Consider the following 26,372-nt stretch of genomic DNA (forward strand, 5'->3'; position numbering starts at 1 on the left):
TTTAACCGCTGCTTGTTACCATGCTACTGACAAAGAGGTGTCGCTAATCGATTAAACATTATGTCGCGTAGAAACTGCGTATGCGTTTAATATGACATACCCCTAATAGGTTGGCCCGTTAACATCTTAGACTAAAAAATTAAAAAACCTATTATCCCACTTCTGCTGCCGCTCAGTCCATCTAGGATTTCACAATATCTGAATAGTCGATTTCCGCGTCCGTTTATACGTTAACACTTTCTGAACCACGCAACGGATTTTAATGTGTTTTTTACCATTGTTAAGATGATCTTTTACAGATAGTTTATGTAAATAAAAACCAAATTAGCTTTTAAAAAAAAAAAAAATTATGTATCAAAATAGTAAATAAGGACATTGTAAAACCAAAACGCTGAAAGTTAAATTTACATGGCGTTAAATTCACACTCTACTTTAGTATATATTTTATTACTTTGCGAATTTTTGCCTGTCGTGTCCGCCATATCGTCAGTTTCATAAAGGTTATGACACCCGAAACACCGGATACAGATGCACCAACATACAAACAAAGGCCGGTAAATTCATAACTTCTACGGAAGCGTAAAAAAGACTCAAAAATTTGAATTTCGCGTATGGTATATATGTACCGTGTGGTGACGGCCGATCAGAATACAGTTATCGTACGAGGCGACTTAGGGGACATAACGTAGATCGTGAGAAGCGTGCTCTGTGCTACTACTACCTACTACGTACCAGCTTTGTGATTATGGGCAAACCTTCCCGTAGGCAGAGGACTCTTAGTCCAGCAGTGGACCGTTATTGAAGAAGTGTTATAAAAGCACTTTTTCATAAAAAAGATCGACATAGAGTAATCAGGTTTATGCAGTGAGGATTTGTGCGATGCGTATTTCTTGTTGTACACTATTATTATAATGCCCACCACGGCATATTATATAAACTTCAACATTTATTCATTTTGGTAGATACTTTCACTATGTAGCGATACGGCCCCCAAATTGTATTTAACGCTGGATTTTTGTTTCTGTGCAATAAAAGTGTATACCTACATGATAGATATATATTTTTTTATTGACGTGACAACGTCTTATAAATTGGTTTGCCGGGTGACACTTCAAGAAACTGCGTTACGCTCCGCTCACGTTATGCGCTCACAATGAGAGCGAGTGAGAGGCACGCGTCCCTTCCACTCGGGCATGGTTAGCCCGCCTAAGAGCGAGAGAGACAGACATAAAAAGTGAAAGGCACGCGTCCCTTTGTAGTAAACGCTGTTTCATTGTACGCAAATGTATTGCAAGTTATTGTATGTATATTTGTATATAAATACGTATGTATGTGTAAAGGTAAAAATAAAATTTTGTTAATATGAAATTCAGTGCGAGATTCTTTGTATAAATTAATGTTTTAAATATAATTCTTTGTATAAATAAATGTTTTAAATTGTTACTATTATTTCATCCTTCTTCATACTATACGAATGAATATTCACATTAAAATTATTTTACCACTCAAAGTCGTTGTCACGTAAAACTTTCGCCCGTATACCGACTTTACAGGCAACCAATTTTTTATTCTACAAGTTAGCCCTTGACTGCAATCACACCTTGTGGTAAGTGATGATGCAAAATGGTAGCTGGCTAACCTGTTAAAGGTTTAAATTTCTAAATTTCTTGGCAGCTTCTACTTGTAGAATCTGCCTTGCGAACTGGTGGTTAAAAGTTTACTAGTACTGAAGACAGACTTGAAGTTTCAAAATCCTAACTAATGTAATAAAGGCGAAGGTGCATTATTTGTTTGTTGTTTGTATCTAATTTATGTATCGATCGACTTGAATTTTGGTATAGAGTTAGCTGAAAGGACGGAGTGTAACATAGACTAATTTTAGTCCCGAAAAAACATAAAACGGGAGTCTTACAGGAACATTTGTATTTTTTCACGAAAAATTGTCCTTCATTCAATCCCTAAAAAAATAACTAATCAACTTGATCTTTGGCATAGGTATAGTTAAAAAGATGGAGTGTAATATAGAGCTACTTTTGGTCCTGAAAAAACATCAAACTCACGAGGGTGAGTCGCAGGAAAATTCGTATTTTCACACTTAAAATTGTCCTTCATTCACGTTCTAAGTTCTTACAAAAGAAACCAACTCCTTGATTTTAGACAAATGAGAAAGGACGGAGTGTAACATAGGCTACTTTTGGTCCTGGAAAAACATCCGACTCACAAGGGGGTGTGTTCCATGCTCGAAATTAATATGCCTAATGGTAGCTATGTTAATGGAAAAAACAAAATTTTTCAAGCGAAATGTGCACTGTTCTGTATTCATGGGCGGTGTTTTACACCTTACAAAATTTTTCAAATTACCACGCGAGCTAAGCATACTTGAAATAAATAAAGTTTAAATTAGAATTTATAAAAGTCCAGAACACATATACCTACATATGAGACATAGGTACGTTCAGGTACCAATTTCGTAGACTCACATCAAATGTGTCAACACAGTAGTAGAACAATGGTTTGTTTGGATTATAAAAGCCGTTTGCAGGAAAAAGGTGACAATAGAGCATCCACGACACTCTTATATACCTATAAGCTATTCTAGGCACTATTTCTTTGTCCTAGAAACGGTTGGAAGTACTAGTGTAGTGTTATACACATTGACTTTTTTATCGTGAACATCGTCAAACCATTAACCCAGTACAGGGCGCGGGTCTCCTGTCAGAAAAAGAAGGGTTTAGGGCGCAATCCATGTCATCGCTGGATTTGTAGACTTCACACGTCCTTGACAACATTATGGAAAACTTTAAGGCTTGCAGGCATTTTTTTCTTCACACACAGCCATGATGGCTTTGTCACAAAAAGCTCCGCTACTACTTAAATTGTTTACGAATGCTGGAAAGCGCTTTGGGATCCCAGCGTCCATCATGCATGCCTTACCTCGTCTAGCCTGACTTACGCATTGTAATCCAATGACTTACTACATGGTACTTTTATACACGCTTTTTGTTAGCTTCACTTGTATGTTTGTTTTGTAAAGACATACAGTCTGTAACCGATCCCTTTCTATTTGATTTAGAACTTCTTCAAACGGTCTGATTTCGTTCAAACTTTGTAGATATAGCGAGGACCGATGGCAATATGTACACTTATTGGATAAGTTTGTTCCATTTTTCAAATTGCGAAATAATAATTGTGTTAATTTATATAATTTTTTTGTTTTTTTTTCGTACCATAATCTTTAGTATCTCTTTTTAACAAATTGGAAGGTTACCGCTTTATTTCGCTCTAAAACTAAACATAACGCTTATACAAATAAACAAAACCAAAAGGTAGAAATAAGTTTGGTTTAAATATCAAGCGTGTTTTATAGTTTTATGAACAATTAATTTATTTTGGTTAAATTCTCGTGTGACTTTATTAAAATTACAATGTAGCCTTAGGACTGATTAAGTAGTGATTAGTAACATTTTTTTTACCTAAATTTATGCAATAGTATATGTCTAAGAATTAAGTCCAATGACTTAATGAATGAATGAATAAACTTTTATTGTTAACCTTATAAACATAGAAAAAATGTAAATAAAACTTTAACGAAAAGTATACAATTTACAAGTATACAAAGGCGTAAAACACAGCTCAAGAAGATAGGTAGGTGGTGCATATATAATCATTACCTTCATAGCAACCGATAGACGTCCACTGCTGGGTCTTTTGTAGGGAGTTAAAAATTCCACGGTTCTGAGCCGCTTGCATCCAGCGGCTACCTGCGACGCGCTTAATGTTGTATGTGCACCTCGTTGGGGATCGACCAACGCTGCGCTTACCAGTTTGGGGCTGCCATTCCAGCACCTTGGGACCCCAACGTCCATCCTTTCTCCGAACTATGTGCCCGGCCCATTGCCACATCAGCTTCGCGACTCGTTGAGCAATGTCGGTAACTCTGGTTCTTCTACGAATCTCAACATTCCTGTTTCGATCGCGTAGAGATACTCCGAGCATAGCTCTCTCCATCGCCCGCTGAGTGACTCTGAGCCTTTTTATGTTGTTTTGGTGCATATATATATAAATATATTTGCAAATATATATATAATATATATGCACCATCAAATATATGACATAAACATATATATATATATAACATATATATATATGTGTTCATCTTGTAATCTTAAAATTGAACTAGCACTATATGGTACTGATGAGGAAGAAAAAACCTATACATTGACCGTATGCTTAGTTTGCAACAACCGGGCACCGAGTAACAGAATTATTCATCCAATTAAAATGCTCTTAGGAAATCTACCGATCGTTTATCTGTTAAAATGTAACGAGTGGCTGAGCGTACGGCATAGTACAGCGGATACCTTCCTGAGATGGTTTAGAGTTATATTGAAGGAATGAAATTATAAGAAATAAATAAATTGTTGCAGATATTGGGTAATTATTTTGGCGCGTTATAAAAAATCATACGAGTAACACAACTTATTAAATATCATAGCTTCCCCGATCAGAACTGGTAAGAAAATGAAATGCTTTTCATTTGCATGACTTATAAACCTATACAAGGTTACCTCGCCAAGATTAGAAAATTGAATGGAAATCTCGCTCATAGGCCCACTATAGGGCACGGGTCTCGTCCCACAATGAGAAGGGTTAAGGCCGCAGTCCACCACGCTGGCTCAGTGCGGATTTGTTAATGATAATAGCCGGGATTAAACGAGAAGGCTTTATGTGCTCTTGAAGGCACGGGGTAGATACCACCAACACAGAATTACGAACATCCAGAAACCGTGTATACAACTAATATTAAAGCATCAAAAACAACTTCACTTTAGAAGTGTTTCTGAAACAAAGGGCTAGTCACTGCATACCATTTAGCAGTTGACAGTAATTTTTTTACCTCTAATGTTCGAAACGTTTACCATGAAACGGGGAAATGGGAAAAAAGTTGTGAGCTAGCAATATTCCGCAGGTTTAAAGTGAGATGTGCGCGGGACTTTTTCACGTTGTTTTTGGGCACAATGCACTGCATACAATAATGGCGGCATAATAAACAAATATACTACGACAATTCACACATCGCCAACTAGCCTCAAAGTAAGCGTAGCTTGTGTTATGGGTACTAAGATGAGTGATGAATATTTTTATGAATAATATACATAAAAACTTATAATACACAGATAAACACCCAGACACTGAATAACATTCATGTCCATCACACAAACATTTTCCGGTTGTGGGAATCGAACCAACGGCCTTGAACTCAGAAAACAGGGTGGCTGACAACGTCGCCAGTCAGCTGTCAATATTCTGTATGTTCATAATTCTGTAAACAACAATATGCTAACTCTAAGCTGGTACTCAGAACTCTAAAAAGAAAACCGGGAGCCACTCAAACCTAGAACTCCTTGTCTATCTGTCACTTTTTGACATGGTCAAAGAATCGAACCCAGGTCTTTGTGATGCGTTCATAACCACTAAATCATAGTCGCAGTAACAGATTATCCTATTACAGGTCATTAATAAAAGCATACGACCTTAAGGTTCCTATAGATAACGTACTCGTTCAGGTGTCAGAAATAGATTGATACAAGTTACAATTTTCTAATACTACTATTAATTACGGACATAATAAATTTATCATGAGAACCACTTAGTATGTAGCAATTATATCGAAAAGGTATATGAAATAAACTGGATTTACATACAAAATACAACTCGGCTATAAAGCGGTGCTAGTGGTTAGAGCTTTGATTCCCGTCACGCATCTCTTAACTTTTCGGAGTTAGGTAAGTACGTTGCTTTAACAAAAAATGTTAAATGTGTTCCTGTTCCTGTTATTCCTTCTATGGTGTATAGAGAAGAAAAGAGTGATGTGGTCTCAGAGGAGACCACAGCAATATCTATCTACCTCGGTGGGTGCCACCGGTGACTGGGTCTGGCAACCCAGTCACCGGGCGACGAGTTGAAACTCTGTGGGGCTTTAGTCGGTAAGAGTTTGACATAAATACTGCCCTTCCCCATTGTGTGGTGGTATCCATGACGATTTTCCCACAAAAAAAGGGTAGTGTGTGTGTCAAACTCTGTGCCTCAGAGAGCATGTTATACTAGTAATTTATACTGACTTTTTTTTATTGTAATCATCAATTTAAGAGATGATTCGCTGGGCTAGGATAATAATAAAATTTATCTGCTATGTTAGTAAAATGATGATACAATATCGTTTAAGCGTGCAAATATGTTTCGTCAAATGACATGCAATATTATCTAATAGGTAGATAAAATAAGAACCATGAATAATATATTGATAGATTTCGATAAACATGATACCATGCCCATAAGTGAACAGTTAGACGGCTTATATTTTTGTAATTATTAGTACGTTTACTACTTGGAATTATTTCAAAATGTTTACTGTTGCAGGTAATTGGCAATATCTGTGTTCTATACCTACCTACATAATATTTATATTCCAATAAAGGATTATACACTATGGGCCTCATAATAAGGCTCAGAGTCACTCAGCGGGCGATGGAGAGAGCTATGCTTGGAGTATAACTACGTGATCAAATCAGAAATGAGTAGAAGATCCGTAGAAGAACTAGAGTTACTGACATAGCTCAGCGAGTCGCGGAGCTGAAGTGGCGATGGGCAGGGCAAATAGCTCGGAGAACCGATGGACGTTGGGGTCTTAAGGTGCTGGAATGGTACCGCACCGGTAAACGCAGCGTAGATCGGCCCCCGACGAGGTGGACAGATGACATCAGGCGACTCGCTGGGAGCCGCTGGAGGCAAGCGGCCCAGGATCGTGTATTGTGGAAGTCCCTACATAAGACCTATGTCCAGCAGTGGACGTCGATTGGTTGAAATGATGATGACGATGAAAAGGTTTTAGGGCGTTAAATAATATATTCCCAACAATCGCCCTATCTTAATGATCACACATAAATCTCTCATTCATCATAATATTATCGTAAGATCGCTCAGTTCGATTCTCGTTGGAATTACAACATTTTTCCACTTAAGTCCGCGACTGAGTTTATTAAAATGTATGTAAATTTGCGTGTAAGCTAAGCTAGGCAATACGTTCACATCTGTTTCCATTGCTTGATAATACAACTATGCGGATTTTCCTTTCAACTATAAGAAAAGTTGCATTTATTTGCAATATTTTGTTCTTTCGCTTCTGTACTGTGTGTTATTAAACCCGAAAACATCTTCTTATATAATAAATAAGTAAATAAATAAATATACTACGACAATGCACACAGCGCCATCTAGCCCCAAAGTTAGCCTAGCTTGAACCAGAACGAGAAATTTTATTTTGTTGTAGTGCAGTCAGATTTACGTTCTTGTCGTACGCTGACTTTGAGCATGCAGTTTCATAAAACAAAGTTTTATAAGCATTCGTTCATTGTTCAAGCTACTGAACCCCACCAATCGGTTTCTCTTGGTTTCCCTTAACCTAAGGTTGCCTGGAAGAGATCGCAATTAAGCGATAAGGCCGCCTTTTGTATCCTCCTTTTTAAGTTTCGAATACGAATAAAGTATATAAAAATATATATATACATATCACACATGATAGTGACTGATGATCAGTTGCGTGTATAGCATACTATAGGTAAATGGTATAACATAAAAAATCCTGTAATTTTTTAAGTTAGGCAGTGCTTTTACGCATATCTGAAGTGGGCAACACAGGAGATGTTACAGCCTAAGTTTGTTAGCTCGTCTAGGATGTAGATGGCTATTTAATCTTCAGTTGAATGTTGTTATATTGGTTAGAAAAGGTAATCAAAAATAGTGGAGCTATAAACCTATTTATGTGTTAGAAGAAAATTTAAATATATCGGTAAGCTTGTCGGAGTAAATGTCTCGATAAATCTATTTACAACGCCCTCAAAGGGTTTCATTTTAAAGGTTAATTTTTATTTTAGATTGACATAATTTATCACTATGTAATCCATATTATGCCATTTTAATAGAATTGCTACTAAATAAATAAAGAAAAGTGTAAGCCTTCGAACAATGAAAGGTTTTCTAAATTTCCTCCATTAAATATTCCAGTAAAAGATTCTGCAGTCGTTTTGGTTTTTTTTGGTATACATATGTTTATGGTGGTCACGTATTGAGTAATTTTGCTTAGCCAGCGCAATCTCTGACGCTGTCGCACTTACGCCTCGCATGGTAAAGTTGAAACCGTTCGGTTGAATCGGTTTATTATTCTTTAAAACATATAAACACACAGAGTGACGTGCATACAGTGTATGGCACGGCTACGGCTAATAGAAAAATCCTATTATAATATTAAGGATTAGATGTATAATAAAAAAGCTTGGGTAAAAATTACTCTAGCTTCATAGCTAAATATTAATTCGACTGTGAGCCCACAACAAACTTAGCCCCATAAGTTTGTTGTGGGCTCTTCTTAGACCAGGGCGCATTTCCAACCCTCCTAGCTTTAGTTTTAAGTTAACGAATGCAGTTATCACCATCGACTAATATAAATGGTAACATGTTATATGTATGAAGTAAGTGTCTGTGATAAGGTCTAAATGAATAAAACATTTTTGAATTGAATTAAAATTTATGCACTGAAGTCAAAGTCAAAGTCAAAATCAAAAATTTCTTTATTCAAATCGGAACGTAGGTGGCAGTTTTGATGCGTATATTAAATGTTAAATATGTACATATGTACTAAGCGGGCGGATCGACATTGAACGATTTATAAAAAGCCTACACTTAAGTTTTTATGACTCGCTTGGATATTTTTCCATTTTATATACACACATACAACACACAACACACATACATACAAATTATTTATTTTTCCTTTTAACTAAATCGCCAAGCAATAATTGTATTTACTGCACGCATCATACCGACTGTTTTTTATATATTTTTCCAATAACACATAATATTTCCTCACGATAACATATAATGCCAATGGAAACAGTCAACATCTTCATAAAACATTCACCGTCCGTCTACGAAACAACATATTGCCTTTAAAATGACATTGCGCAACAAGGCGCCAAGCCTTTTATATTCTAAAACATATAAATATGTGATATACGATTCCTTAGAAAACTAAGAAGGTTTTAATCAGTGAAACTTAAATAATAATAATGTATATACGTACGTTTCCTGCACTGTTTGAGAACGTTAAAAAATACTTTTCTCTGAAAGTCAGAAAGGTGTTTCTTAGGAATTCCTCTCACAAAAGGTATGTCGCGAGGAAATTGGTCCAAAAGATCACTTTAAATATCCAACTCGATAAATTTTCAATTTGATAAAAAGGTTAAGATAAAACCGACACTGAATAATGGCGTTAAAGTTTTAAAATAGCAATATAAATATATTAAATGACATATGGAGCAGAGACATGGACCCTTACAAAGAAGGTGGTGCACCGGCTCAAAGTGGCTCAGCGGGCAATGGAATGAGCGATGTTAGTTTTGTCTCTATTAGATAAGATTCCCAAGGTAGAGATCAGGAACCGAACTGGAATCACTGACATCGTTCAAAGAGCAGCGGCCCTGAAATGGAACTGGGCGGGTCACATATGTCGAAGGGAGGACGGGCGGTGGAGCCGAGTGATTCTAGATTGGCAACCGCAGAAGCATCGGCCGACCACCAGCTCGATGGCGAGATGATATTGTAAAGGCAGTAGGGAAGAACTGGGTGCAGCTAACCAGCAATAGACGGAGATGGCGTGCAAATGAAGAGGCCTTAGTCCAGCAGTGGACTGAGATAGGCTGTTGATGATGATGAAATATATTAAAATATATGTAATAAAAGATTGTGGCAAGTCAATTTTAATTAAATTAATATCTTCTTACCCAATGGAGAAGTTTTAAGGCAAAACGCTGCTTCAGTCTAATTTGGTGGAATTTAACCACCGTTATCATAAATTAGTGATAATATTATTCGGGACGCTATTGAAAGCTGAAGCTGAAATACAAGGTTTCTTAGTTTAGCTTCAGAAGCTTGTAGTAAAATAATTATTAAAGATTGCATGTATGCTTCATCCTATAAAATAAGAAAACCTTTTTGTTTTTGTTTAGACTTACGATAATTTGGAAATAAACATTATTATTATTAAGCTCAAATATAGAATTAATAGAATTCTAAGCTGTGTTCTGCGATTAATAAGGTATTGCAAATCCGAGTCCGTTGTTTTCTCGGGATAAAAAGCAGTACATGTTACTTTCCGTACTTTGGACTAACTCTATGCAAAACATCTAGTCGATTAGGTTCCTAGTTTAATTTTACATATCTATATATATAAAAGCAAGTTGTGTTAGTTACACCATTTAAAACTCAAGAATGGCTGGACCAATTTTTATGATATTTGATTTTTTAGATTCCTCTTAGACCGGAATACGATAATAAGTATTAAAATATAACATTCATAAAAAAAAAAATCATCCGCGGTACGAAGTTCGCCGGGACAGCTAGTTAATTTATAAAAATAAGTCTATGTCTATTATACTTATAAAAAAAAAAAAATTCTTGTTTAGTAAGGACGTAAAGAAAAGACAAACAAAAACTTTTACGTATTTATAACATTTAATACGAGTAATAGAACTGGTATGAATTGAATAAATAATTTCCTAAACATTTTGAATTATGGAATTATTATTTTGTTTTACCTCAATTTTATAAATTTAAAATGCATTTAAAATTTATTTTTTCGGAACCCTCAGGATCCGATTGTTTTACCTCAGTCTGTCTGTTTTATTGACTCTTCACTCTTTAGAGGTAGGCCTATTCAAGCGCTACCGTTCGGTTGATGTGACCTCTCGTTCAGAAAGCGGTTACTACCGAGAAGAAACCGGCAAGAATAGTCTAGTCAAGACGTTTAAAAACGTGTTAATTTTTGATATCTTTTTTTCAAATTTTATCTTTTGGCTTATTCTACGTTTGTAGAAAAAATGGTATTGTTTTAATTATTGAAAGTCAACTATCAAACTTTTTTATATATATATATAGCCTTAAATAAACTATGTTAAACTAAATAAATCTAAAACTTCTTTGAAACAGCAGCGAGGCACAGTTCTTAAGATGCTGCATTGCCCCTTTGGATGGCCAAACTAATTCTTTGGCCAAGGTAACTGCCCGCTCTAGGATCACCGGTAGACCGTTTATCATATTAATTTGTTAATAACAATTGCAATTTTTGTGTGCTAATATATACTTTTGAAACATTTTTCTAGACGGCATTCCTAATCGAATGAGCCAACGATCAGAAATTGACACGTTTTTAACTTCTGCACTAGCCTAGAAACTCAGTGGTTGCTCTTTTTCGAGAGCGCGGCTTTCTTATGAACTAATTGGAGTTAACTCATTGACTATCGCAGCGTATAAAGACAATTAAAATAAGTCCTAGATTCAAACGATGCGTTTGAACTTTGTCTTTTTGGTAATATCTGGAGCGATCTGACCGATGGATGTTCAATTGTTTTGTATCATTTTATCAACGATCCCTCATCCGTTGTGATAATCCTTTAGATAAAATGGCACAACCAAAAATATACTTTGATAACTTGGTTTAGGCTTATTTTTAAACCAGGAATTATTTGCCGAAATGTTTGTGTACGCATAACTTCCGAACGATACCATATTGGATAAATCTTTTTGTTTTGAGTTCCTTATTGCCAGGTTAAGGTTTGCGTCTTAGAATAATTGAAGAGAATAAAAAAAAGTGTGTGCGTGTAACCTTTAGGCGCGATTGAAGTAAAACTTTCATTATTATTTATTAATGAAAGAGAAGATTCCTGGGAATCCGCCATTTCATTTAATATTCACTATTTCATTTTATATACTATTTAAAATTCATTAATATAACTTTCACATTTGATAAATATTTTCATTTGTTAATTTGAATAATAGGGAGTAGAAAATTGAAGGTTAGATCAGCACATGTCAATATAAATTTGTCATTGAATATTATGGAATGTCGCAATCGTCAGAAAATTTATTAATAATTTATTTATTACAAAAGTAATAAATATTTAGAGATTTTTATAAAACTGTTGAATTTTTATTCACTTACTCACAATTGATCCGTTTGAAAACATTGGAAATTAATAATCCTAATTGATTATGAAATTTGCCACTTAAGTCTGACACAAGTCAAGAAGCGTGGAGTATATATATTATGACGTATACTTACGTCCAATCCAAATTATTATTTTTAAATAGCGGAAACTAGACAGACGTCCGAGAAAAAAATCTGAGTTTAATACTTCAAAAAAAATATACTGTGTAAGTATACGTAACGAATGGGAAATATTATTACGATCAGTCATCACCATCAACATTATAATAAGCTAATCGATGTCCCACTACTGGGCATGGGCAATGCTATATTAACTATTTCATAGGAGAGTAATTAATGCTGTACAAGCGATATACAAATCAAAGGCTACTCAACGGTATATGAAGTCCACCGATCCGCACTGGGCCAGCGTGGTGGAATACGGCCTAAACCTTTCTTATTGTGGGAGGAGACTGAGTAAGCCGGTAATAGGAAGATATTATCGATATATAAACTTCAATAACGCAAGCCCGAAAGTATACTTACAGTAGTTTTTAGTTTCATTAAGTAAGCTCTATAATTCGTTTCGATGACGCAATCTAAAATAATATTGGGCTAAACTGTTAGGGGTATGGCTTATCGGTAAGCTGTACCTACCCCTAATCGTTTTTTAACGAAACGCTACCGCAACGTCTATCCTCCATAGTACAGGCTCGTATTTTCACGTTCTTTGGTCACGTATCCAGAAGAGACAACGACTCCATTGAACGTCTGGTTGTCCAAGGAAGAATCGAGGGCACCAGATCACGCGGAAGAAATAAAGGCAGAAATAAAGGCTGCAGTGGCTGTCCCCTTACATGAGTGTGCTAGAAAGTCATCTGCCAGAGAGGAGTGGCGACGAATAGTTAAGCGTGCCACAACCCTTAAATGACGACCACGACCGCTCTGACAAGAGCGAACCGACTGAGAAGAAGAAATTGCTTTGGGGGTACGTCTTTTTTAATAAGAAGGATAGTAGCTACGGTATCTTTCGGCTATGCTTCAATACGGATTGAAGGGTTTTTTAACATGGTTACGTGATAATAATAGTCGGTATAACAATGGAAATTTTTTAGCCAACAGTCAAAAACTACAACTGTTTGATAAAAAATGTCTAAATGTTAACATTTAGAGTAAGTTGTTGAAGATCCATACAATTGTATAGACATACACTTGCGAACTCGCCGTGGCTGATGTTATTGTATCTATTTTTTTTTCCAATATAATTTAAAAAAGAAAATAAAAAAAAAAGATCCGTACAGAAACGTTTGGTTTCTGTCACATATCTTAGTTAATCACAGAGAAAAAGAAAAGTTCTCCATTAACTTGGAAGAACTTTAAAGAGGTTTCGGTTCCCGAGGTACTAAATTTCAGCGTTGGCGGTGCATAGACATCAAGTTTTTCGCAGAGAGATGATGGACAAAAAAACCAATGAAATCTTGAAGAACTGAAATCTCTTAAAGAGTAAGGTGACCGAATAAACATATCGTGTATATCGGTTGAAAAAATGATTCAAAAAAAAAATCAACAATCAAAATTTACAACCTACTTTATAAGCACTTTTAAAACGTCAAATCAGTCTGTTTGTAGTGACTCTACCACCGGTTCGGAAGGCAGAATCTACCAAGACAAGTAACTCAAATAGGGAAAGGAAGAAAATGTATATCCCCTACAAATTAAAAAAATCTAATAGGTATTCATTCAAAGTCTGTTGATGCACCTCTCATTAATAAAATAAGTCCTTGTCAGTTCTATTATTAATTTATTTTAAATAGCTGTTAATCAAAATTAAGTATAGTTGATAAGAAAATGAGAAAACACATAAGTAATGATTAACATATTTGATTATTAAGAAACTGAAGAAAGCCAGTAGAAAACTAAGGAAATATTAAATCGCGTCAGAAAAATTAACAGACCGTAGTAAAAAATGGTTTCCTTATGAACCCAGATTATGTTTTAAGATATTGTTCAATAATTTCTAAAGGCATTGAAAAAAATCACTTACTTTCTATTTTATTACTAGAGAATAAAAGCAACGCCAAAAGTAAACTTTTTTAACTTTTTTCAAGTTGATACTTACTTCATATTTACAAAACCTCACAATTTTTCCTTTACTTTATATTAAATAGCTTAATAAATGCACGCTATTATTAAAACTATAACACTAAGTATTAGAATTAAGAAATGGCATTTATTATTTACTTAAGAAAATAATACCTTCTGAAATCATAGTGTAAAATAAAATTCCTAAAGTAATGGTAAAAAAGCACAATAGAAATAAACGAGAAGACATTATAAAACACTCAACTGACCTTCGTCCTTTTCCGACACTTTAAAAAAAAGTCCAAATATCTCACATTACAAATTTATAGTCCATAACGCGAAATAGCATGTCCCCATTTACGCGCCAATCTTTTTATCGCTAAGCACTTTTTTATAACCTATTACATTTTTCTAATTTCACGCGTTGAGACGATAAAATTTATGTGTCAATATATTTTCGATTTCCCGCCTAGGCCACGTCAGTTCACTTTTTAAATCGACAATCCGTGATCACATTTCGGGCATTTACCGCCGTATTTCGGAGATGGTTGGCGCGTTCTCAATTTCACTTTGGAATTTCAGTTTGAAATTTTCGAAAATCGCCGGTGCGTTTTCATTGTTAGGCGTAGTGTTGCGCGCAAGCACTTTCAACACATTATGATCTAACACTGGCCGAGTCTCGATTGCTGAACATACTTATTCTAAGTCAACTTACATTCGTTCATATTTGCCTGCGGGGCGTAGGGCTGTGCTAGGACCAGAGCCCCACTTCCTTGCATCGGCTTTGCATACATCATTAGGGCCTAGCGATCGCTTTAGTGTTATTTTTAGCATCGATACCAACTTGTTCTTACCGTTGTTATGTTAATATATTTCTCATTAAGTTCTTTACTCTATTTTTTCTCATCCACTCCTCGACATCTAACATCAAATTAAAAAGAAAATATTTTCAATAATATCCAATTGTCGATATAATTTTAGTAATTTTAAGTTGAAGTTAGAAATTAGCCATTTTTTTAATATATTTAAAAAGGTAATCTCAGAAAATAGATTGCAATAAATAGAATGAGTGTCCAACCCTAGATTTGGCGTAGTACAAGAAACGTCTTGCATATAATAATATGTTTTAGCCTATATCGAACGCAGGCACAGGGCAGCGCGCGAACCAACTAAACTTTGTTTTAAACTTTTTCTTTTTAGTCAATAGTTTAGTTTTAGTCTTAATTGAGTAAACGAACTATTTTAGGAAACTATCTTTTAAGTGCACGATGTAAGGAATAGTCTTTATACAATTAGTTTAGTCGCTTTCCTTGAATATGTTCTGTAACACTTCTTCATTGATTAACCATTATTTTCAATTCGCATTTAATCTTAATTATTATCAGGTCAGATTTAATGTATGTTTTATGCTAGTCCAATTTAGATTTAAAAAAAAAGATTTACATAAATCTTCCTCGAATTAGTTTGACTTTACGAAAGTTTAGTGCAAAGGGCAAGGTAAGGATTTTCAGCACAAAACTAAGCTTTTCATTGGAGAAACAGTTATAAACTACATTAGTCGTAATAAAGTAATTTTTGCAAATTTTTTGAGCTACAGTTGTCATGGATACTTCTGAAAAATGTGAATACTTCAATTTTGAATCCACGTAAAAAAAAATAAGAGTAATCTTTGAAATATTACCCCTACTCAAGTAATAAACTATTGTCTCAATTTTACGAGTATTTGAATAACAATATCAATTCTAACGTTGCAATACACGAACATCACTATTCTATTCCGATGCAAGACGCAACACTATTAGTTGTATGCACCGTGCATTGGCCTGTACTGCCGCATTCGTTCCCCAAGTTGAAGAAGATCCCATCTGCTTTACAAAAACCAATAGAAAGCAGACTATAACTTGAGGAGCATAAGAACACTTTTTGTTTGGATACATACGTGGGGTTAAGGCGTCCCTTCTAACTAGTTTTTTAGAAGCTAGTTCTTATACTTATTTCACTATGAATTTTAGCTATAGCATTACGTATAGAAAGAAATGCTTGTCTGTAGGCGTAGGTTTCTAGGACGCAACTGGTAGAAATCTTCGTTCTATAGCGGTATAATTATTATTAGGATAGGATCGTGAAAGGAGTTAGTTCCTTAGTGTTGAATATAGAATCTATTCCACATGCATTTTGTTTTTGCCCGTTCTTATTTTGAATTCTGTATTATATTTTTGTAAAAGTATTTTAGTTAGATCATAGAGTGTCGCTTTGTAATACTATTATGTAAGCATTTGTGCTAAATTCGAAAGTGTGTGTTATTTATTTAGGCATGAGAGCGCGTTCTCAAGTTTTTGTAGCATACGTTTTAATGTACTGAGAACTTGAGGATGGATTGTTACACCACATATTTTTTTATTTTTTTATTATATACTAGCTGTTGACCGCGTCTATACGGTTTTTGACAAATAGCGTGGGAACCGTTGTTTTTCCTGGAATAAAAAGTAGTCAAGTTGATTGGCTTGCTTAGTTAGGGAGTTAAGGAAGGACACAAAAACAAACAAATAAACATACTCGCATTTTTTAGTTTAGTAAATATTGTCGACCTGGCGTATCAGCTAGCGTTGTGGTTTTGTTTAAAGCGGTTGGCCCCGGTTCGATCCCTGGCAGGGGCACATTAGGAATTAATAATTTCTGATTTTTTGTGGTCTCGTCTGGTGGCTTCGGCCGTGGTTAGTTATCATCGCCCTGATCGAGCGATCCGGTACGCTGTCACGTAGAAGCCGATAAGGTAAAGTTTAATATAACTATCATACCCCTTAACGGGTTAGTTAAATTAAATACAATAAAACACTGGTTTCTTAGGTTAATGATGATTACGAAAAATGCTAATCTATATGATTTTGATGATAGACAATTTTTTTTTTATTCCACAACAAGTTAACGCTTGACTGCAACTCCACCAGGTGGTAAATTTTGATGCACTAAGATGGTAGCGGATTAACATGTTAGGTTAGTATAGCAGTTATATTAAACCCTAATCGGTTTCTACGCAACATCGTAATGGAACACTAAATCGCTTAGCGGCATGGTTTTGTTGGTAGGGTGGAATCCAGCCACGGCCGAAGCCAGACTAGACTGTAGTCTGTAGTCCAGAGAAAATTCGGAAATAATGAGTTCCCAAATTTCCCTGGCCGGGAAAAAAAACCCAGGATCTCCAACCTAAAACAACACTGCGCCAGAGAAGTCGACGTATTATATTATATAATAGCGTACCCAGCCCGCTTCGCCGGGCTAGATTTTGCTTTTTTTTATTTAAACAATAAGCTTACATCATTAAATTTTTAATTTAAGTCTCATAATATATTAAATCATTTATTTCTCTCCGTATTCATTTTCTTCTATTCTCTTCTCGAGCGGGTGAAGATCATTATCTACACCCATGTACACCCAACAAAGAATATCATCATAGTAAATAAAAGCTGTATTTGACAGTTTGATAGTTCAAAAACAGGAGTGCTCCGATCGTCACCAAAGTTTACAGGATTACTCGCCAGGTCAATCCGGAGATTCCTTAAAAGTTTCATTGAAATTGGTCCAGCCGTTTCGGAGCCTATACGGAACACACCCACACACTTTCTCTTTTATACTCGTATATATAGAAGATAGAAGATAGATGTAGCTACAATAAAAAATATTTTTAAAGTAACTTCTATACCTAGTAGTTGTTCCATAACCTAGTTTTACTGTAGACTATCAATTAATAGCGAAAGTTTCATTAAATACCTACTTACTTTCTAATCATTCGAGTTTTATACGCACTAAGTTAGGTATGAAGTTTAGGCATTCGATTGAATACTAAGGAATTTTACTCTGATATTATAGTATGCGCTAAGAGGTGACTAAGCGAATTAACAGTGCGTAGAGGGTATGCACATGGTATGCAGATTATATAAAAATCTATGTAAGCACAGTCACGGTAAAAAACTTAAGTTGCTTGGCATGAAAAACCGGCGAAGGAAACATCGACGTCTAGTCGATGTTTCCTTCACCGTTGAAGCAAGCGATAGTTTAATTGGGTACTGGGATTCGAACTCGGCCCCCCAAAGGCGAAGTCGAAGTTCTAACCACAAGTCTATCACGGTTAAGATGCAGCAAAAAACTGACGACCTTTACAAATAGGTACGTTGGAATAGTGTTACTCCGAATTATTGCAAAGTTTATTATAAAATTAATTTATACGCAATCTTAAGTCTCAACAAGAAATCTACCAAATATCATTAACAACGAGGATTTACAATTATTTAAATTTAATTTCGTAACATCGACGTCTAGGTTTTTTATGCTGAGCAACTTTAGTTATTCACCGTGACTCTGCTTGCATATATTTTTATGCAGCTACAGGTTTGCAGTTACAGGATTTTTTAAGTGTTTCTTCTTTGTTTCATCTTTAATTTTATCTTTACTTTTTGTTTAATTTAATTCAGAGATGTGTACACATACTTTGGGGTTTAGCTGAGAACAAAACTTCTTATTACTTATATTTAGATTTACTTTTAGTTAAAACCGGTTTTGTGTACCTAATAACAATAAATAAACAAGTTAGCCCTTGAATTAAATCTAACCTGGACTTTGCCAGTTTAAAACGGGCTAACATGTTAGCAGAATAAAGCAGTTAAAGTGGTAGGTGTGAAAGGCGGTGTAAGTGGGTAAGTTTTCGGCTTTCTTAGGTGGAGGCCGAGTTCAAGCCCCCGCTCAAACCACTGACTTTTCGGAGTTATGTGCGTTTTGCGAAAAATATCACTTGTTTTAAACGGTAAGGGAAAACATCTTGAGGAAACCTGCCTGAGACCTGAGAGTTTTCCATAATGTTCTCAACAGCGTGTGAAGTCTACCAATCCGCACTTGCACAGCGTGTCCACCAGGGTGGCCAAGTGCGGAGACCTTACGATTTTTTTTTTTTTGCATCATTCTAATAGGAGACCCCTGCCCTGTAGTGGACCGGTCATGGGTTTATGATATGATGATGATGTTGAAAACTATATTTCATTGCAACGCGGCAATCGCTTAGCGGCACGTCTTTGTTGGTATGGTTGTATTTAGTCACCGCCGAAGCCTCCCACTAGACCAGAGATAATTATCAGAGATAATTCAGAATAAAAAATTCTCACATTGGCCACATACCTAGGACTTATATGACACAGAATTTACCACTGTGCAATCAAACGTCGGAGATTTAAAAACATAGTTTAGGTATTTGGGTAAATAAAATTACTATAAACGCTAACAGCTGGAGTCTTCTTTTAAGGGTAGTTTTACTTCCCCTGTTTCAGAAGACACCGCTCTTCCAAAACAAGACATAGCCCTAAAAACGAGGATATTTAGAATCAGCTGTAGAAGACCATCAGGTTACCAACGGACGTCCACTGCTGGACATAATTGTTTTGTAGGGAGCACCAACAACGACGGTCTTGTGCCGCTTGGGGTTGTGTATTAACCAGAACTTCTACGAGTCTCATTAAGTCCTAGTACTTGTAGACTGTACAGTTGTTGCTCTTTATCTATAATCCCTTTTTCTATGCCAATTACACCAATAACCAAGCTCGCACCAAGAGGGGTCCTTGCAAATTAAATAAATATGGAAACCAATAATATTTCATTCCTAAATATTATAAAAGAAAAAATAGTTGAACGAAATTGTATTGTAAACTTTATAGACACTTTATTTTTTTTATTTACATAGTAATATGTACAAACATACTATTTGCATATTATTTGCATGGAACAAAAGGCTTTTTTTTTAATGATTTATTTAATTTTATTTATTTATTAAACACCAAGTTCTACACATTGTGTTCCAAAATATTATAAAAGTTACTTAGGTCACATTGTCTAACGTCTGTCCAATAACCTGTACTAACAGGTAATGGTGGGTAAAGTGGAGGGTAAGAAACAACCTTGCTGGCACCTCGTCGGTCTGGTCTGAACAGGTAGGCAAAGTTGCTCGCAGACCTCGCTGGGCTGGTAGCAGTAGCTATCATAAACGCCGAAGATAGAATATAAGAATGAATGATAGAAGATAGAATGGAAGGATGTAATCAACGTAAAGAGATTGAATCCGCACACGATCTTCAGTGATGAAGAAAATGGCGACGAAGAAAGAAAAGCGACGGCCTACTAAGCGTTAGTTATTTACAAATAACAGACAGACATTTCAATAGTATATATTCATGTAATAGATGTGGAAATTAATTTACGAATAAGTTGAAAAAGCGGAGTCGACATGAAATTCATTATTTCACATTTGCCAATTATTCGACTGGCGAGCGGTTCAAGACGGTGCACGATGCGACGGCCGGGGTAAGGGCCCGCGGCAAAGCGGCGCAAGTCATGAATAAACCAATCTGAGACGGCTTGGAAAATCTAAAATTACACGCCATAAAATTCTAAAACAGTACATAAAATGTAATAAACTGTCCGTGGTATTTTTAGTACTAGCACTTACCTAGGGAAATAGAATTAAATAGATTTTTTTTATTTTAACGATCAACACAAAAGATATGCTTAAAGAATCATCCTTACTAATATTATAAATAGGTGTGGTTGTTTACGTGTGTTTTAGTTTGTTTCTTATTCCTGTACGCCGTAGCTTATTAACCAAATAACTTTATTTTTGGCTTAATTTTAGTTAAAAGGATGTAGCGTGATATAAGCTACGTTTTACCTAGGAAAACAAACGGTTCCCCCGGGATTTGTGTCCCGGGATGAATCAGTGTATATTACGTCACAGTATAAAAAAGAGCCGTGTCAGCAGTTCAGAATAGAGTTGTCATAACCTCCTCCGGCGGATGTCTTACGAGGTGACTAAGGGAATATAACGGTCGATTGGCGCAGTGGACAGCGACCTTGCTTTCTGAGTCCAAGGCCGTGGGTTCGATTCTCGCGACTGGAAAATGTTTTTGTGATGAAAATGAATGTTTTTCAGTGTCTGGGTGTTTATTTTTTATTATAACTATTTATGTATATTATTAATTGTTAGTCATCTTAGTACTCATAACACAAGCTACGCTAACGACAAGACTGCTTGGAAGCAGGCCACTCCGCTCTAATCTCTCACAAAACAGAAAAATTCTAAAGATTGTTAAACTTTAAAAAGATGTTTGAAAAAAGCACTCAGCTGAGTTTCTTGCCGGCTCTTCTCAGTGGAATCTGCCTTCCGAACCGGTAGTAGAGTCACTACAAACAGACTGACTTGACGTTTTAAAAGCGCTTATTAATTAGGCCTACTTGAAATAAATGAATTTTGATTTTTGCTTACTTTGGGGCTAAATGGCGATGTGTGTATAAAAAAATAAAAAAAACTTAGAATGTGCAGAAGCGTTCTCTTTGCTACTCGCCAATTTACTGCGCTCTCCAACCTGTCTACCCAGCGTGGTAATTATGGACAACCCCTTATGTTGGTTGAGGCCCTAAGTCCACCAGTGGACTGTTATAGGACTATTGGGCAGGAGACAGTTATCTCCCCGGGGAAAAGAGAAAAAAGTATCTTCTCCCACAGCTTTGTCAACTCTCAGAGCATTGGCGCACATAATGTAAATAATACTCCCTACAATGGGTAGTTGAAATAAAGACGAAATTGCATTTCTGTGATAATACAAGAAACAACATTTAAAGCCCTTAAGGTCAAAGCAGCTAAAATCAAAATATTTTCTTCTTAAAATAAACTCTTAAACATCTTTTTCAAAATGTTACTTATCACTGTAAAAAACATTGGTGACTTTCTGAAAAGGTTGGATATATGGTTGTATATATGGTTGATTATTATTATTATTATTATTGTACTAGCCATGCTGATGACAAGACACCTTTATCCACTACCATCTTGTCGTAAATGTCGACATGTGCAGCGTCGCAAATGTGTGTTGGATTCCACCTTACCTTACCCGACAGCTTTGTACCTTCAGTCGATTGTAGGTCGTCTATCACTCAGGGCAAATCGTTTTAAAGTTATACAGGATTTTACTTAGGCGCATTCGTTCTGCAGTGATATTGAATGTACGCAGGTACGAACAAGTACGGCGGCTAACGCTAATGTGGTAACATGAAGGAATGCCGGCAATCCGCGCGAGCCACATAATTAATTACAATTATGTTACTATTAAACATATATAGTATTATATCCATCAGTAATGAAGTAAAGGATTTAAAAAAAAAAATCTCGGGACGAAAAAGACCAAATCTTCACTTAGGCCGTGGCTAGTTACCCTACCGACTACGACGTGCCGCCAAGCGGTTTAGCGTTCCAGTACGATATTACAAAAAAAAGGGTAGGCTTTTTATAACTCTTACAATGCATATGCTTAAGTTTTTTATAACACGTACCTACTGAATATATGCTTCATTTTATATCATTAGCATACCCTGGGCACAGTGGCGTGCACTAGGTTTCTTACCAGGGTATGCAGCACGAAAATTGCATAAAACGCCAAGTATTCCCCTCCTATACGAGTTATATATAAATTTTAGGGTAGGCAGTGCTTTTGCGCTTGTATGAAGTGAACGCCACTGCCTGTGCATACTCTCTATGCACGCCACTTGTGGTGATCGTCTCGTGGATATGCTTTTGGCTTTCCTCTCTTGTAGACTGAGTTCGAGTCCGCAGCACGCACTACTGACTTTACGGAGTTATGTGCGTTTTTAACTTAAGCAATTTAAATATCACTTGCTTTAAACGGTGAAGGAATAGCGTGAAGAAACCTGCATGCCTGAGAGTTCTCCATAATGTTCTCAACGGCGTGTAGAGTCTACCAATCCGACCTGGGTCATGGGCTACGGCCCAAACCCTTCTCATTCTGGGAGGAGAACCCGATAAAGGAGATGATGATCTGCCGTCACAACACGGTACACGGTTTTTTACACTGTGACCTAATGGATGGGATATATAAAATAAGTCATTTATTCATCCCGGAACTCAAAACTAAGGCCTGATGATCCATACTAAAACATGGTAACCACTGAATCAGCACCACAAGATAAGCATAAATGGATTTGAACCCGGAACCCATCGTCACCGTGAAACCAATGCTCACGATCGCATCTCTCGATCATTACAAATGCGCAAAACATGATGCGCGCGGCGTAATGTAATAAGACGCATTTTTCTCAAACAAAAACATATGTACTTAATGGTCTTAGAAAATTGAAGCTATGCCAGTTCAGGGAAGCTCTCGCGGGAATTATGCTCCAGCTTAAAGTTATCTTTTGTATAAAAACTAGCTATTGCCCCCGACTTCATCCGCGTTTTTTAGTGTCCTACTAAAAGCTAAAAACGGGATCTTATTTAGACTCCGTTGTCCGCACGTGTGTCTATCTATTTGTTATGGTAATTAGACAGTTGAACTCGACTCGCACTCGCATTATTTTACAGTCAGTCCGTAAAAAATAACCGCTGTCAGTGTTCCAGGGATAAAATCCCCGATTCAGTAAAATTTTGTCGATAAAAAAATGACAAATTTACCTGTAGTGCAGTAAGATATTTTAGGTATTTATTAAGGAGAGACATATAATTGACGTGCTTTGTGTGTAATGCTCTTAATAAATAAATAAATAGATAAATAGAAACCAGCATTGCGATAGGTACTTCACCGAACTAGGTCTGTCACAAAAAGCTCGTCTACTACTAAAAAAGCCTGCAGGGAACTCAGCTGAATTCGGTCGTGTAATAATCTCACAGGCTCAAATATAGACGTTAGATAGAGCCTACCCAATGGCGCGGCCCATGGTGGCTGACACTAAGTTTTTACCATGCATTCTTCGCGGCCGCAAACGGCACATTCCGAGACGCAAAACAAGTAAATGCGACCCACGCGGCCGCTCGTACGATAAATCCACCGCGGATATTCTGGAAATCTCATTTTTGCATAATATCCTAGGAAATACACGTCCCCATTGCCATTAGCATGTTCAGCTACGGATCACGAGGTTCTGGGTTCGAATCTTGCAACTCCATCTTTTCGGAGTTATGCGGGTTTTGGTAATAAATAAATAAATAAATACATATACAACAACAACACACACATTGCCATCTAGTCCCAAAGTAAGCCCCGCTGAGTGACTCTGAGCCTTCTTATGAGGCCCAAAGTCAGCGACCATGTTTCAGAAGCATAGGATATCACTGTTCACAAAACTAAATAAATCAAAAAACTACTAGACTAACGAGGCAATTTTTAACGACAACATAAAACGTCATTAATATTAGACTGAATCGTCCACTTCGTATGGAATAGGTAACTAGACGAATATTATTAGATAGGCAGTAAGCGATAGATCACAGTATTGGAAGGGGGTGTATTAATACCCTAGCCCAACACCTAGGGTGCTAAGCTGTCTAGGTATTGTTTCTATATATTGCTACCTGCCCTTTACAATTTCTAATGTCATGGAGGAGTTGTTTATGTATTTACGGCTTAAGTTTAAGGGTCAATTAAATTTAATAACGGGTCGTCACTGTTATATCTCTTCTCCATGATTAATATTCAATAAGTGCCCTAGGTCAACCATGTATTTGAAAAACTGTAGTGCCATGTGTGTAAAAATATTTAATGCAATTCCAAAATTAATAGCCGTATTACCGAATCAAAAATTTATGTTTTTTTTTATGTTTTTTGACGAGCGCTTGACTGCAATCACACATGATGGTAAGCGATGATGCAGCCTATGGTGGAGCGCGTTTGCCTAGAAGATGCCTATTCATTCTTGATTTGAAGGTACTCATATTGTAGGGAACTGGGGAAAACGGAAGCTGGAAGGGCATTCCAGATTCTAGCAATGCGGATAAGAAACGAAGATGCGAAGGGCTTCGTACGCGGTATAACGACCACGTAGAGATGCAGATCCTTACGGTGCCTCGCGGTTCGACGGTAAAAAGGCGAGAGGGGAAGTAGATCAAATCGTTTTTGAGCACACTCTCCGAAATATATTCTATAGAATACCGAAAGGCAGGCAACCTTGCGACGATGTTCCAAACTCTGGAGTTTTTTATTGGCTAGGTTACCGATGCCTCACGGCGATCCACCGAATCCAGGGAATCAAGCTGATACTTGGCAGAGCCATCCCATAAATGGGAACAGTACTCCATGCACGATCGAACTTGAGCTTGGTACAAGGTGAGAAGCTGTTCAGGCGTGAAGTACTGCTTGACCTTATTGAGGATGGAAGTTTCTTGAAAAAGTGGCTATCCAGCAAAGGCTATCCGGCTATCTATTTTATTCAATTGATTAATTTCTGCAGTTTAAGCCTCAGAACTAGATTTTTATAAATATAATTGACCTAAATATGTTTGGGTTGCTTAACCGTTGATATCCGACTTTCTATTTTTTCAAGAAAATTTTATCACATATTTATACAAATAAATACATTTCATCATTTGCAGCCTATTCAAGACCCACCGCAGTTTCTCACATGGAGAGACGGTTGTAGAGCATATGCAGAACACGCTGAACCAATATGGGTTAATGCGAACGACTTTTGTGACTGGCTTTTATATTTCTTTTCTAACATCGGACCGGAAAATTCTTAACTTAATTTTTAGCACGACCTCGCGATCCGTAGTTAACACTAGACCAATTTCTCTTATTACTAACATATATGTTACGATTATTTGAAGGATACTGTAGTACTACTACGCATCGCTCAGAACATTATTTCTTATCTATAATTTGTTGAAGCTTTTTGTGTTAGAATTACAATCCTTATTTTAGCGGGAACAAGATATGACATATAAAAGCGACCCTTTATAATAATACTGCCTTAAGAAAGAAGCAGTATTTATTATTTAAGTATAGGTATGGTTGTTTTCACTAAATCTAGGCCTATCATCGTCTAAATCATTAGGCATTTAGGTGATGTCTATAAAAACAAATCGTTTCACCAACTCTTACGTGATAACTATTTGTGAACGGTTGATGGAATCTCCTTTGCATTACCTTGTTTGTCATTAATAAAAACGGGCACTAGTCTCCATCAGTGGCGTGCATATGTGGTATGCACAGGGTATGCAGAAGATATAAAATGAAGAAAATCTTCAGTATTATTTAAAAATACTTAAGGCTTTGTTTCATGTAACTCTTACAATGCCTATCCTTAAGTTTTTTATAACTCGTACTGGAGATATTCCTTCATTTTATATCATCTGCGAACCCTTTGCATACCCTCTATGCACGCGACTGGTCTTCATAATCTAAACCGGTGTCGTTTAAGTCTATTAACT

The 26,372-nt window shown here is 36.3% G+C and overlaps 1 protein-coding gene across 1 annotated transcript in view; it reads right to left on the minus strand.

Annotated features, from left to right (window-relative positions):
* Positions 1 to 14,418, minus strand: part of LOC120634529 (zinc finger protein 628-like) — a 154,962-nt gene extending 140,544 nt beyond the window's left edge. The window contains exon 1 of the mRNA XM_039905205.1: positions 14,392 to 14,418. The gene's annotated coding sequence lies outside the window, so the exon portion shown is untranslated. The remainder of the gene's footprint in view (positions 1 to 14,391) is intronic.
* Between the last annotated feature and the right edge of the window lie 11,954 nt (positions 14,419 to 26,372).

Source organism: Pararge aegeria, chromosome 24 (genome assembly GCF_905163445.1).
Source record: "Pararge aegeria chromosome 24, ilParAegt1.1, whole genome shotgun sequence".
Classification (NCBI taxonomy): domain Eukaryota; kingdom Metazoa; phylum Arthropoda; class Insecta; order Lepidoptera; family Nymphalidae; genus Pararge; species Pararge aegeria.